This window comes from Micropterus salmoides, unplaced genomic scaffold, assembly GCF_014851395.1.
Source record: "Micropterus salmoides isolate LMB-PRFRI ecotype aquatic unplaced genomic scaffold, ASM1485139v1 Ms_hic_scaffold_831, whole genome shotgun sequence".
In the NCBI taxonomy this organism is placed as follows: Eukaryota; Metazoa; Chordata; class Actinopteri; order Centrarchiformes; family Centrarchidae; genus Micropterus; species Micropterus salmoides.
In genome coordinates this window covers 17697-31461 of record NW_024044606.1, presented here as the reverse complement: position 1 = coordinate 31461, position 13765 = coordinate 17697, and the positions used below count along the sequence as shown (strand labels likewise).

General features: G+C 41.4%; 1 pseudogene; it reads left to right on the top strand.

Annotated features, from left to right (window-relative positions):
- Positions 1-6: 6 nt before the first annotated feature.
- LOC119894655 lies at positions 7-3585 on the top strand (annotated as a pseudogene).
- Positions 3586-13765: the final 10180 nt, after the last annotated feature.

Below are 13765 nucleotides of genomic sequence, written 5' to 3'. Positions count from 1 at the left end.
AGGGTGAGTGACGTTCTCTCTCAGCTCAATATCTTGGTGTCTCTAAGAGCAAGATACTGGTAGTCACAGTTTTGGAGTTCAGAGCACAGGAAAGTCCACTCTCCTCAACACCATGTTTGGAGTGCAGTTTGCAGTCAGCAGTGGTCGATGCACTCGAGGTGCGTTTATGTTGCTGATCAGAATCAATGAAGATGTCAAAAAAGAACTCAACTGTGACTTCATGGTGATCATTGACACTGAGGGCTTAAAGTCACCAGAGCTTGCTCAACTGGACAATAGCCATGAGCACGACAACGAGCTTGCAACATTTGTTGTTGGGCTGAGTGATATCACCATCATCAATATTGCAATGGAGAATTCAACAGAAATGAAGGACATCCTACAAATAGTTGTGCATGCTTTTCTCAGGATGAAAGAGGTGGGCAAAAAGCCCAAATGTCAGTTTGTTCACCAGAATGTGTCAGATGTTTCAGCCCATGACAAGAACTTACGAGACAGGAAACTGCCTTGCAGCAGCTAAACGAGATGACCCAGGCAGCAGCCAAGATGGAAAAGAAAGAGGAGAACAAGAGCTTCACTGATGTGATGGAGTACAGTCCCGACACTGGGAACTGGTACATTCCTGGACTCTGGAATGGAAACCCACCAATGGCACCAGTCAATGCAGGGTACAGTGAGGCTGTTTATGAGCTCAAGAAGAACATCATCCAAATTTTGGGAAGGTGTGAGTCATCTGCTAATAACATCATGGAGTTTACAGAGTGGATGGAAAGCCTGTGGAATGCAGTAAAGCATGAAAACTTCATCTTCAGCTTCAGAAACAGCCTAGTGGCTGATGCATACATGAGGCTGTGCACAGAATTCAACAAATGGGAATGGGAATTCAAAAAAGAAATGTACACATGGGTTACAAATGCTGAAACAAGAATTTCAAATTTTGGCACAGTTGCTGTGAAATCTGAGTTATCTGACATGAAAGAACTTCTCACTCTTTTGAAAAGTGAGGCTTGCACAGAGCTGACTAAATGGGAGACAAAAATTCTTGGAAATTTAAAACAGTACTTCGAGCAAACAGAGGGTCATGTGTATCTAGTTGAAGGATACAAAGAGGAATTCTCAAGCAGTGCAAAGAGCCTTCGTCGAGAAATGGAGAGCTCTGTATATAATCAGCTCACAGCAGCAGCTGACATCAGACAGGGAATGACAGAACTTGACAGAATCAAGGAGAACCACACAAAAGAATTAGAGGGGAGAGTGCGTCAGCTGATTGAGGAATGTCGGGGGAAAAAAGTCCAGATGACAGACAAAGAGCTAGACAAAGAATTTGATAAGATGTGGAATAAAACAGTAAAGGAACTGTCTTTTTCTAAACAAAAGGCCACAAATGTCTTCACAAATGTCTCCTTGTACCTCAGAGAAAATCTATCACGGAAGGGGAGTCATGCATGTGAATTATTAAGTCAAAAAAGGCTGCAACATTGTGGACTGATTCCTTTCAAATATACAGTGGAAGGAATTTGCAACCAGTTAAAACACAAAGCCTGCCAGTGGTTCAACATTAATGATCATGTGATGGTTTCACAAAACATGGCTGACCGCATCATAGATGCTTGCACACAGTTTGTGACTGAAAAAATGGAAAGGAAAAACAATTACCATGACACTTACATCCAGGAGATCCTACACATGATTGATGAGCGGCTGCAGAACAATCAGAATGTTAAGATAGACACTGAGTTTGAAGTTTCTCTGAAACAGCACATCTGTGGAGTTGCAGCCAGACAGTTTCAGAAAATGCATGAAGATTTCATACATGCTAATGATCCCTACGAATGTCTGAATCGAAACAAAGAAAAGTTTCGTGCTGATTTCAAAGACGTGTTCCATGAACGAGACCAGTGCCAGAAGAAGGCAGAAGAATTCACAAGCCGCTGCTTGAGGCCTTCAGTCGAAGACTTTGTCAACCGTTCATTGGGTCCTGATATTACTGGTGAAATGCTGACAAGGTTCAAGTTCAGCACACGAATGTTTTTCCAGTATTCAGTTTTATTGGATTTGCTCTCAAAGGATGACTTTGAAAACTATAAGAGCTACATTTGCTCATATGAGGATCATGTAAAGAAATGGACACACAAACAAATAGAGGAACACTTCTCAAAGGGTGATAGAGTTTGTGAGTTTGAGGATCGACATGTTCTGTCAAGTATCAGCAGCATAAATGATGCTATCAACAAAGCTAAAACAAAAAAGAGTGGTAACGTGAAGACATTCGTTGAAGATGTCTGTCAAGAACTTGGTGATAAACTGGTCATTTCCCAGGATGCTCTTGGTGCTTTCATGATCCTGAACAATGCCGACCAGGAACAGTTTGCTTACTGGCTCACTGAGTGTGTGAAGGACATGGCACAGGCTCTTAGAGAGAAGTTTAAAACAGAAACCATCCAAATGAAACTGAAAAATCTTCATGTGAAGCCCCAGAACGAGCTTTTCACCCAGGTGATTGGATGTGGGCAACAGTGTCCATTCTGCAAAGCTCCTTGTGACGCAGGAGCAGATAAACATGGAGAGCACTTTGCTAAACTACATCGGCCAGAGGGTCTGGGTAGATTCAAGTGGGATGGGACAAAAAAACTTGTCATTGACATATGCTCGTCCTTGGTGAACAGTGAGGCACGTTTTCGCTGTAATGGTACAAAAGGTGAATGGCACCCTTACAAGAACTACACAGAAATTTTCCCAGACTGGATAATCCAGTCAGATGTAAGTTTAGAGGCGTCAGACTACTGGAAATATGTACTGGCAAAGTTCAACAAGGAGTTTGCTAAAGCATATAATGCAGAGCCTGCTGATATTCCTAAAACTTGGAAAACAATCACACGTAAGCAAGCAGAAGCGAGCCTCAAAGAGTCGTTTAACATCAAGTGAGAGAACACATGCTTTGTGATTACAGAGGTGCACATATTACATTCATCCTCTCATAGATATTTTGATCTCACTTGTTTATATGATGAGAAGAAAATCACAAGTAGGAACATGCCATGTTTAAGATGACATGGTTGAAGATATTATCAGCAGACACATATTTTATAACTGCGGCTTACAAAACAGAAAATATAAGAAAATCACTCCAATTAGTCCTCCCCTTAACCTGAGATCACTTTAACATGTTTAATAAAAATATAAATTTTTTGTGACAGATGAAGTCATTATATTGCCACTGAGAAGATGTATATATAATATTAATATATATGTATAATGATAATCAAAGCAGCAAAGTGACTTTCTTTCTTTAATCAAATATGATCTGATATGTAATCTTTTATTGATTGTTTTTGTGAAGTATCTGATGTCACATTTTTACATTTAATTTTAATAGGATAGGATTGGCGATTGTTTGCTTGGAATTCACAATCTGTTTTTATTTCTGAAATGTATTATAAGATCATTCAATCTGAATGTAAACATGTAGGCTACACATGACCGACACATTTTATTCCTATCTAATTGAGTATAATATGTGATTTTCTTAAGTCTGAATTTCAAATCTTTGTTTATTTCGCAATTAAGAATCTGGTGCCAACTTTTTACCGTTATAAAGGTTCATTAAATATGTGGTGTTGTCAACATGTACACATTACTTCTTTGTGTTAACTGATTCAATAAATAGACAAAATCAGCAGACTGGCTATGAATGTCTTTAATGTTTCCAAGATCAGAATCACAGCATACAGTGTGTAATAACTTCTAAAGTAAACAGAAATAATACACCTCATTTATTTATATAGCCTTACTATAGTTTTATATAATTGTGATGTAGCCTGGCCAGAGTAGCAAGGAAGTAGGTGGCAGACTCAAACATCTTATGTTCCCAGAGGTGGTAATTTTATTTACAGTGGTCTGCAGTACACAGATAACTCAAACAAAAAGACTTAAGGAAAATAACTCATTAAACTTACAGCAACGCCAACAAAACTCACATGTTGATGGCAGCACAGCCAATCTCTTTTGTCCCCTTGGAAGCACAAATCCCAGTGTTTATGTAGGGTGTTCAGTTCACACCCAAACTACTTCAGCCCATCCCATTCTGATGCAGGTTGATCTACTCCATAAGCTTACTACATAGAATTCACTTAACATTTGGAACTTAGTTATCAGTTCACTCCACTCCCACAGCCTAGAAAACAGGTCAGGGTCTTTACACATTCACTATGGTACTGTATGTGGGTACTTGCTGACGGTTGACTGACTCAAGGTTGCTGATGTACTGCGGTAAGCGTGTCAACTCATTTCCATTTCCAGTGCTTGTGTGTTAGTACCATGTTGTGCTGCTCTCGCTAAATACCAGTTACATTCTCGCTAAATACCAGTTACATTTGTTAGATTACAGCAGCCAACTGTCCGCTAAACACTTATTCTTACAGTAATTTTGCCTAAGCACTCACAGTTCTTTCCATCTTTTAGTGACTGCTGTTCAGTCTCATAGTTGTTAGTTTTGGTAGCTGACGCTAGCGATGGCTTCTCCTTCTCCTCTCTCTCTCCTACTTTCTCCAGCTCGGTGTGTCAGATGTTCAGTTACTCCTCTGCCTCCTTAGCAGTAGTGGTACATGTAAGAAGTGTAGTTTATTTGTAGACATGGAGGTGAGGCTCAGTGATTTAGAAGTCCGCCTCCGCACCTTGGTAAATCAGTCTTTAGCTACTGTAGCTAGGCAGTCCCTGGTAGTCGGTGCGGATCGGCCTGAGTTAGCCTCTGGTAGCCGTCCCCCGGCATCCCCTGTGCAGCCAGGAAAGGGGGGCTGGGTGACTGTCTGAAGGAGGAATAGTCGTAAGCATTCAAAGTCCACGGGGCACCATCAACCTGTTCACGTTTCTAACAGATTTTCCCCACTCAGCGACACACCCGCTGAGAAACCAACTCTGATCATTGGCAGCTCCATTTTGAGAAACGTGAAGTTAGCAAAGCCAGCGGCCATAGTTAAGTGTATCCCTGGGGCCAGAGCGGGCGACATTGAGTCTTATTTGAAACTGCTGGCTAAGGATAAACATAAATACAGTAAGATTTTTATTCACATCGGCGGTAATGACTCCCGGTTACGCCAATCGGAGGTCACTAAGATTAATGTTGAGTTGGTGTGTACATATGCAAAAACAATGTCGGACACGGTAGTTTTCTCTGGACCCCTGCCAAATCTGACCAGTGATGACATGTATAGCCGCATGTCGTCATTCCGCCGCTGGTTGTCGAGGTGGTGTCCAGCAAACGATGTGGGCTTTGTAAATCATTGGCAGACTTTCTGGGGAAGACCTGGTCTCATTCGGCGAGACGGCATCTATCCCACAGCTCTCATTTCTAGAAATCTGTTCAAGTTTATTAGTGGACCAAATCCATGACAACCCAGAGTTGAGACCAGGAGGTCTCAGAGTCGCAGTCTAACACACTTTTCTGCCCTTCTAATTCAGCAGTTACCCACCCAAAACCCTACACAGAGTCACAGTCTAACACACGTTACTTAGTGAAAATCCTATAGTGACGGTGTCTGTCCCCGACCATCGAAATTATTTAAATCAAAGGTAAACAGAAGAGGAGTTGTGCATAAAAACCTCATCAAAATTTAAACCATATGAGCAATAGTGCAAAACAATAGGAAAATTAAATGTGGACTCTTAAACATCAGATCTCTCTCTTCTAAAGCTGTACTAGTAAATGAACTAATATCAGATTATGATATTGATTTATTTTGTCTTACTGAAACCTGGCTGGGTGATGGAGAATATGTTAGCCTAAATGAATCCACCCCTCCCAGTCATATTAATACTCACATTCCTCGAGGCACAGGCCGAGGAGGTGGAGTTGCAGCTATCTTTGACTCTAGCCTACTAATCAGCTCTAAACCTAAACTAAATTATAACTAATTTGAAAGCCTTGTTCTTAGTCTTTCACACCCAAGTTGGAAATCACTGCAACCTTTTTGTTATAGTTGTTATAGTGTACCAAGCACCTGGTCCGTGCTCTGAATTCTTATCTGAATTAGCAGAGTTTTTGTCAACTTTAGTCCTTAAAACGGACAAAGTTATTATTGTAGGGGATTTTAATATTCATGTGGACGTTGAGAATGACAGCTTTAGTACTGCGTTTATCTCTTTGTTAGATTCCATTGGCTTCTCTCAGAGTGTTCATGAACCGACTCACTGTTTTAATCACACCCTCAACCTTGTTCTGGTATATGGTATTGAAATTGAACATTTAATAGTGTTCCCACAGAATCCCTCTTTATCCGACCACTGTTTGATAACTTTTGAGTTTGTATTGCTGAACTACACGCCATTGGGCAAAAATTTCTATACAAGATGTCTGTCTGATAGTGCTGTAGTTAAATTTAAGGATGCGATTACATCAGCTCTAAATTATTTAGTGATTCATTATCAAGTCACAAAGTATGGGAGGACTCCTATGCTATTTTCAGTCCCTCCCAAATCGATCATCTTGTTGATAGTGCTGCAGGCTCGCTGCGAATGACACTCGACTCTGTTGCCCCTCTAAAAAAGAAAATAATAAAACAAAGACGGTTAGCTCCATGGTATAATACTGAAACTCACAAATTAAAGCAAATATCGCGGAAACTTCAGAGGAATTGGGCCCTCCGTAATGCCAGAGCAGCGTACTACTCGTCATTAATAGAGGAAAATAGGAGCAACCCCAGGTTTTTTTCAGCACCGTAGCCAGGCTGACAGAGAGTCACAGCTCTATTGATCCAGGTATTCCCATAGCTCTCAGTAGTTACGACTTCATGAGTTTCTTTAATGATAAAATTCTAACTATTAGAAACAAAATTCACCAAGACCTGCCCTTAACTGGCACCGACTTATCTCTAAACTCAGAAACAGCTTAGAAACAGCTGTAGAACCAGATATATGTTTAGACTGCTTTGCTTCCCTCAATCTTTACCAACTAACTTCAATAATTCCTTCATCTAAACCATCAACCTGCCTCTTAGACCCCATCCCGACTAGGTTGCTTAAAGATGTTTTACCCTTAGTCAGCACTTCTATACTAGATATGATCAATCTATCTTTATCAACAGGCTATGTACACAGTACTTTAAAGTAGCTGTAATTAAACCTTTTCTGAAAAAGCCCTAACTTGATCCTTGTTTTAGCCAACTATAGACCTATATCTAACCTTCTATTTCTCTCTAAGATCCTTGAAAAAGCAGTCGCTAAACAGCTGTGTGACTTTCTACAGAGCAATAGTTTATTTGAGGATTTTCAGTCAGGATTTAGAGCTCATCATAGCACAGAGACAGCACTGGTGAAAATTACTAATGACCTCCTTATTGCATCAGACAAAGGACTTGTCTCTGTACTGGTTTTATTAGATCTTAGTGCTGCATTTGATACCATTGACCATCAGATCCTATTGCAGAGACTGGAATATTTCATTAGCATTAAAGGAACCGCTCTAAGCTGGTTTAAGTCCTATTTATCAGATCGATTTCAGTTTGTACATGTTAATGATGAGTCCTTCATGTACGCCAAAGTTAGTCATGGAGTTCCACAAGGATCTGTCCTTTTCACTTTATATATGCTTCCTTTAGGCAATATTATCAGGAAATATTCCAAACTTTTATTGTTATGCAGATGATACTCAGTTATATCTATCGATCAAGCCAGATGAAACTCATCAGTTAGCTAAACTTCAAATGTGCCTTCAGGATGTTAAAACCTGGATGACCTGTAATTTTCTAATGTTAAACTCAGATGAAACTGAAACACCTAAGCACCTCCATGACGCATTATCTAAAGATATAGTTTCCCTTGATGGCATCGCCCTGGCCTCCAGCACCACCGTGAGGAATCTTGGAGTTATCTTTGATCAGGACATGTCGTTTAAGTCTCACATTAAATTTCAAGGACCGCCTTTTTTCACCTACGTAATATTGCGAAAATCAGGAACATCCTGTCTAAAAATGATGCTGAAAAACTAGTCCATGCATTTGTTACTTTTAGGCTGGATTACTGCAATTCTTTATTATCACTATTGTGCACCTTCAACACTCCATGGAGGCGGTACCGGTTCAAACGTCTGCCTTTTGGAATCAAGTCTTCCAGCAACGCAATTGTAAAACATTTGGAGACCACCACCCACTGACAAAGCAGGACTACAGCATATGCTTGGCATGATAAAGTATCTGATGCAGTACATCCCTGGTCAGTCAACCATAATGGCAGCTACTGCGGACCATGAATGGCATTGGCAACATGAACATGATGAAGCCATAAAGAAACTGGAAGATGCCCTTACATCTGCTCCAGGGCTCAGGTTCTTGTTCTCTGTTCTTGAAGCCATCCAGAAGTAACTAAAACTGCAATTCATCGAGACCACTTGAGGCTGGCTGCAGAAGGGAGTCAGTCTCCATTGACCCCCATGTTAAAACTCCCAACATTTAGCAGTAAAGAACATGTTTACAGCCAGGTTCAAAAAACGCTTTTAATGTATATTTCTAATATTACCCTTCATGACAACTGTTAGGGGGGTGAATTTTTTTATTACAGTTTAAATTATATTAAGCCGTAAAGTTATTACGGCCGTGGTCACTATGATTGATAGGTGGCTGCTGTTGCTATCATAATTCATTCAGTCTATAGCAACATTACCTTTACTGTCATTAATGTTTTCTGTGTATATTGTGTAGGCTGCCTCCCTCCCCTCTCTCTCTCCTTCCGTCCCTCTCTCTCTGTCCCTCTCTTGCCCTCTCTTTCTCTCTCTCTCTCTCTCTGTTATGAGTCTGCAGTCCTCCTCCCCGACCCCTTGTGTTTATGTTCTCTTCCTGTGTCTCCTGTTAGTCTGTCTGTCTGTCTCTCTGTGTTGTCTGGGCGTGGCTTCTCACTCTGGGCCTGGCTCTCCACCTCCACCTACACACCTGATCCAGATTCCACTAATCAAGACTCTGCAGTACATCAACTCGCTTCTTCACCTCACTTGTCACCAGAGCGTCAGCTTACCTCAGTGGTATTTGTGCTGTGGCCTACAAGTCTCGAGTTGTATATTCTGTTTTTTGTCTCTTGTGAGATCACTTGCTTTGTGTCTCTGTGCTCAGCTCACTGCCCGCCTGGAAATCCACTCGCTGGTCTCCATTCCCTGGCCTTTCGAGTGTTAACCCCCTCCCCATCTTTATGTCAGAAAGACTCAGGCTCACTGGAATGCTCTTTATACACCCAATCATGTTACAAACCTGTTGCCATTTAACCTTATTAATTGTGAGATGTTCCACCAGGTCTGTGCTTGTAGCATTTCACAACTTTCTCAATTTTTTGTTGCTAGTGTTCCAACTTTTTTGAAAGGTGTTCATCAAATTCAAAATGGGCTTAAATTTTTCAAAAAACAATAAAATTTTCAAGCTTCAACATTTATTAAGCTGTCTTTGTGCAATGTATAATTAAATAAGGGTTATCAATGTTTTGAACATCATCACATTTTGAGTTGAGGATGGAGGGATGAAGGGGAAGAGAGATGAAGGGGTCGGAGCGGCTAGGAACCCGTGGGGTCGAGATTCAGGGTGGGGGCTCGTCTCAATAAGCGGCTTATGGTCTTATGAACCCCCAAAAGAATAACAGATTGAACGGAAATTGTTGGTATGGTTGTTGCCTTGTGGGATGATGCGGATGGGGGAGTTTATGTGTCCAATGGAGAGAGAGAAATAGGTGCTTGGTACAACAGTGTGACAGCAGGGGAGATCGTTTGGAATGTACGGAGAAATGTGAGCTTGGGAAGGAGGCTTGAAAGGGAGTGGACTAACCTCTTGGTACAGGTATTAGATTTTCGCTGTTATAGCTGTTTTTCGTCCAAGAACGGCGGTCCTTAGTGTCAACGGAGCCCGTCTGGCAGGCCGCCATCTTGGTGAGGTCGGTTTAGCAGACAGGTTTTGTTTAGGTCGTCAGATTGAAGTAGAGAAGAAGAGTTTGCTTTGGCAGAGGCTGTCTTTATCGACCCATAAGAGCTGCACGGACATGCAGGATAGTATTGATTTGTCTCTTCAATATGGAGAGAAAGAGCCCTGTGTGATGTTCTGTTTGCAAGCTGTGGCCTGTAAGCATGGGAGTGCTTTTGGTCATAGGAATATTGACTGTTTTTAATCAATATTTCAGTGTGTTGGAAGCTTTATGTTATTGGAATGTGGTTGTGTGGAGAGAAATAATGTTTTGAATACTGAGTAAGATAGACCATTCTCAGAAATGCTCAAAGAAGGAAATCCGGGTGTATGGGCGAAGCCTGGGAAGTGCTGGTAATGACAGATTGACAAAACGAAGGCAGAGGTTGGTGTCATGTGGGTGGGTTGCGTGGTGCTTGGAATATGGAACTGAGGATAGGGCTATTGGTGCTTGGCAGGGTGGTGCCAGGGGGGAAGAGAGATGGATCTATGCCGTGGTAGTCCTGGTGGTGATGCTGATGGCTGGTGCGGTTGATTGGGAAAGTGGAGGAAGGTGCTGTTTATTCCGCATGTATATATCTCTACGTATTTATGTCAGCTGTATGGTTGCCTACACGTAGCACCTTATTGCCAAAGCAATCCTCGTATGTGTAAAACACTACTAGGCAATAAAGCTCCTTCTGATTCTGGTCTGGGATAGCCTCGATGTCTGGTTGGAACCAGGAGTGGAGGTGAAGGAACTGGCGGCTGAACTGTCTTCAGCGTATTTAAGGCGTATGAGACGTAGTCTGGGGTATCTGTGCGGCCATGACCGTGCTGGGTGGGGTCATGGGAGTGGCAGGTTCTGGTGTTGACTATGCAGGGCCCTCATGTGAGAGGGGGCAGCGGAGATACTGGCATGATGGCAATGATTTCTAGTCAGAAGAACACTACAGCACTGAGTAGCTGTCTGTCTTTCAAACTGCTACAGTAAAACTATGAAGAAAAAAAGCTCACTCCTAATTAAACAGAGCAGCTGTTCTTGCTGAGAAATTGCTAATGAACTTAAGTAATTGTAAAGTGTGGTGTTTACACAGATTTTGGTAACAATATTCGCTGTAACAATATTTACAATATTTTTAGAGAATCATTAATGGGTATTGAGTCAATATGCCTCATTTAGTTTGGTTGAATAGCACTAGAGTTGGTTTTCCCCCTTGGTGCGGTTCGTTTTGGGCAGGTGTGAATGCAGCAATCCCACTGGGGTGCGCACCAAAAGCGGTCCAAACAAGCGGCAAGCTAAATCCATCTGCTGACTGAGAAATGTGTTCAGCGATCTTATAATTTATCTGTATAAGCCACTATGTTTATGAAAATCATTTTATAAGGTATAGCCTACTTGTCAGCGCAGGTATTTCCCTGATTAATACGTTAAAATCTGTTTTAAAAAAAAGAGGGCAAGTACTCCATTTACCCTGTCAGTCCATAAAAAGTGTGTGACAGCGATACCACAGTATACTATAGGCGAATAAGCCCCGAATTATTATTGTACATGTCCTGTTTTCACGTTATTATTCATAACAGGCAATGCAGTCGATCTGCGGCCTAACATTAGGCTACCATTCATGAAAGGGCTGCACAAAGGTCTGTCAGTCACCGGAGTTTGAGTTCCCCATGTGGGTCCTGATGATGCAGAATGACAATCGCCAAAGCGGTCCAATCAACAAGTTACCTGTAGGTCTGTGTAACGTCATGGTTACTTCTCTTGGTTCGTTTGTAAAACTGCAGTGTGAACATGAACCGGACCAGAACTAAAATGCAGCAGTGTATAATTTTTTTCACTTGGTCCAGACCAAATGTGAAAGCAAACAAGACCATGTCTTCTAATATGAGTGTTAATGTGTTAAAACTTTGAAAAGTCAAAAGAGCAACTTCTATTCAGAATTCTTGACAATAAGTGCAATTAAAGAAAAGGTTGTTGTAATTTCCATAAGAACTTCTTTAATTTTATTTGGAATGAGGAATTATTAGATCCTGACCAGATATTATCTGCCAAGAGTTCAGGGAAATTTAGTTTCCATAAGAGGGCTGATTTGTAAGCTCCACATTTGTACTTTGAAATTGTGACATTGTTAGGAGTTGTGTGAAGGAAGGAGTGCTGAAAGGGAGCGGAGAATCATAGTTGGTTGGTCGGTGCTTTGTCCTTTAACATCTAATGTAGCAGAGTGTGTGTGTGTGTGTGTGTGTGTGTGTGTGTGTTTTGTGTGAGTGAGTGAGTGAGTGAGTGAGTGAGTGAGTGTGTGAGAGAGAGAGAGAGAGAGAGAGAGAGAGAGAGAGAGAGAGAGAGCACTGTTTCTACTGGCCTCCCCTGCTGATTTTAACTGAATGCTCTGATTAATGCTAGCCTACACACAGAACTTAACAGATAACTAACTGTAAATAAGTTAACATAAATAAAACAATATCTACAGTAGTTTAATAAGGTCTATACATAGGCAACAGGTATATGCACAGTTTCTTTTTATTTGCTCTGTGGTATATGTAAAAAGCAGCAACAACATGATGAGGTAGTGTTAAAATGACAGAGAGAGAGAAACATCAGTTTCTGGGGCCTCCTCCACTGATTTTAAGTGATTTTAAACAGCAGGAACAAGATGATCCTCACATAAGAAGTCGGACATTTGGATACAGGTTCCATCATGACAGCATTTGAGCACCAAGCATCATAAATGTAAAAGAGAGTCCCTCCCCTGGAGTCCACTGCTGATAGCTTAAGCTTGATTTATACTCCTGCCTAGGGTCTACGTGGTCTACGCCAGGCATACTTGTGCGTCTGTGTGTCCGTCAATCTGTAATAACACCTCCAAACGCCAGTCGGCAGTAGCGCTACAGCGTCCACTGTGTTGACTTTTGCCATCCGAGCAGGCTAACTTCCGGTTTAGCGCTCCGCTATAACGTGAATGAGGGTAAAATTGTAAATGGGTGGCTGGTATAGATTTTTCAAATGTTATCAACCGAATGGATCACATTCTGATAGTGAAACGAGTCATTTTGCTCAGGTTTTGAGGGTCAAATATATTGATTCACTGTGGCCGCTAGTAAAGGTTACTTCAAAGCACGGGCACTTCCTGTCAGCTCGGAGGCATTGCGAGGCTACCCAGCCGACCAATCACAGAGCTTACGGTCTGCGTCGACTCAACGTGTAGCTACATTTTTGAGGAGGTACACGTCAGGCTACGCCGTAGGTGACGGCGTAGGGTAGGCGGCTAAGCAGAGGCTATGCTGTCGATTCGACGCAGAAGTATAAATTGCACTTTAGGAGGCAGTAACATGGGCTACATAACACTTCTGTTGCCTAGTTAATAGATAGTTTCTGAACTAAATCTCATGTATAGCTTCATATTTAACTAAAAAAAGTAAGTAATTGCAGTTAATATTTATATATTATTCCCCAAAATTATCTGTAAACACATGGAAAAATTGCTGTTTTGCAAGATATTTTAAACCTGCAGTAGTAATTGATAATCATGATAGGCTACAGGTCACAAACATACATTTCCTCATCACAAACTGATGCAGCTATTACAAAGTGCTGATGTATTGCAATTATCCGCAGAAGACATCTCACCTCATTGAAATGAGTCTGCTGGTATTTGTGTCTGTGAACAGTGGATTGGGAGGCTACAAATCAGCATGGTCGCTGCATTGCAGTGCTCTGTAACACCCACCAGAGGGCAGAAAATCTACATTAATTTACATACCACAATCTGAGAAACACTGCCTGTGCAGTAAGAGAATTAAAATGGCACCTTTCATACAGCAGTTTTCATTTATTCTCACTTTAATTTTACCATCGCTTT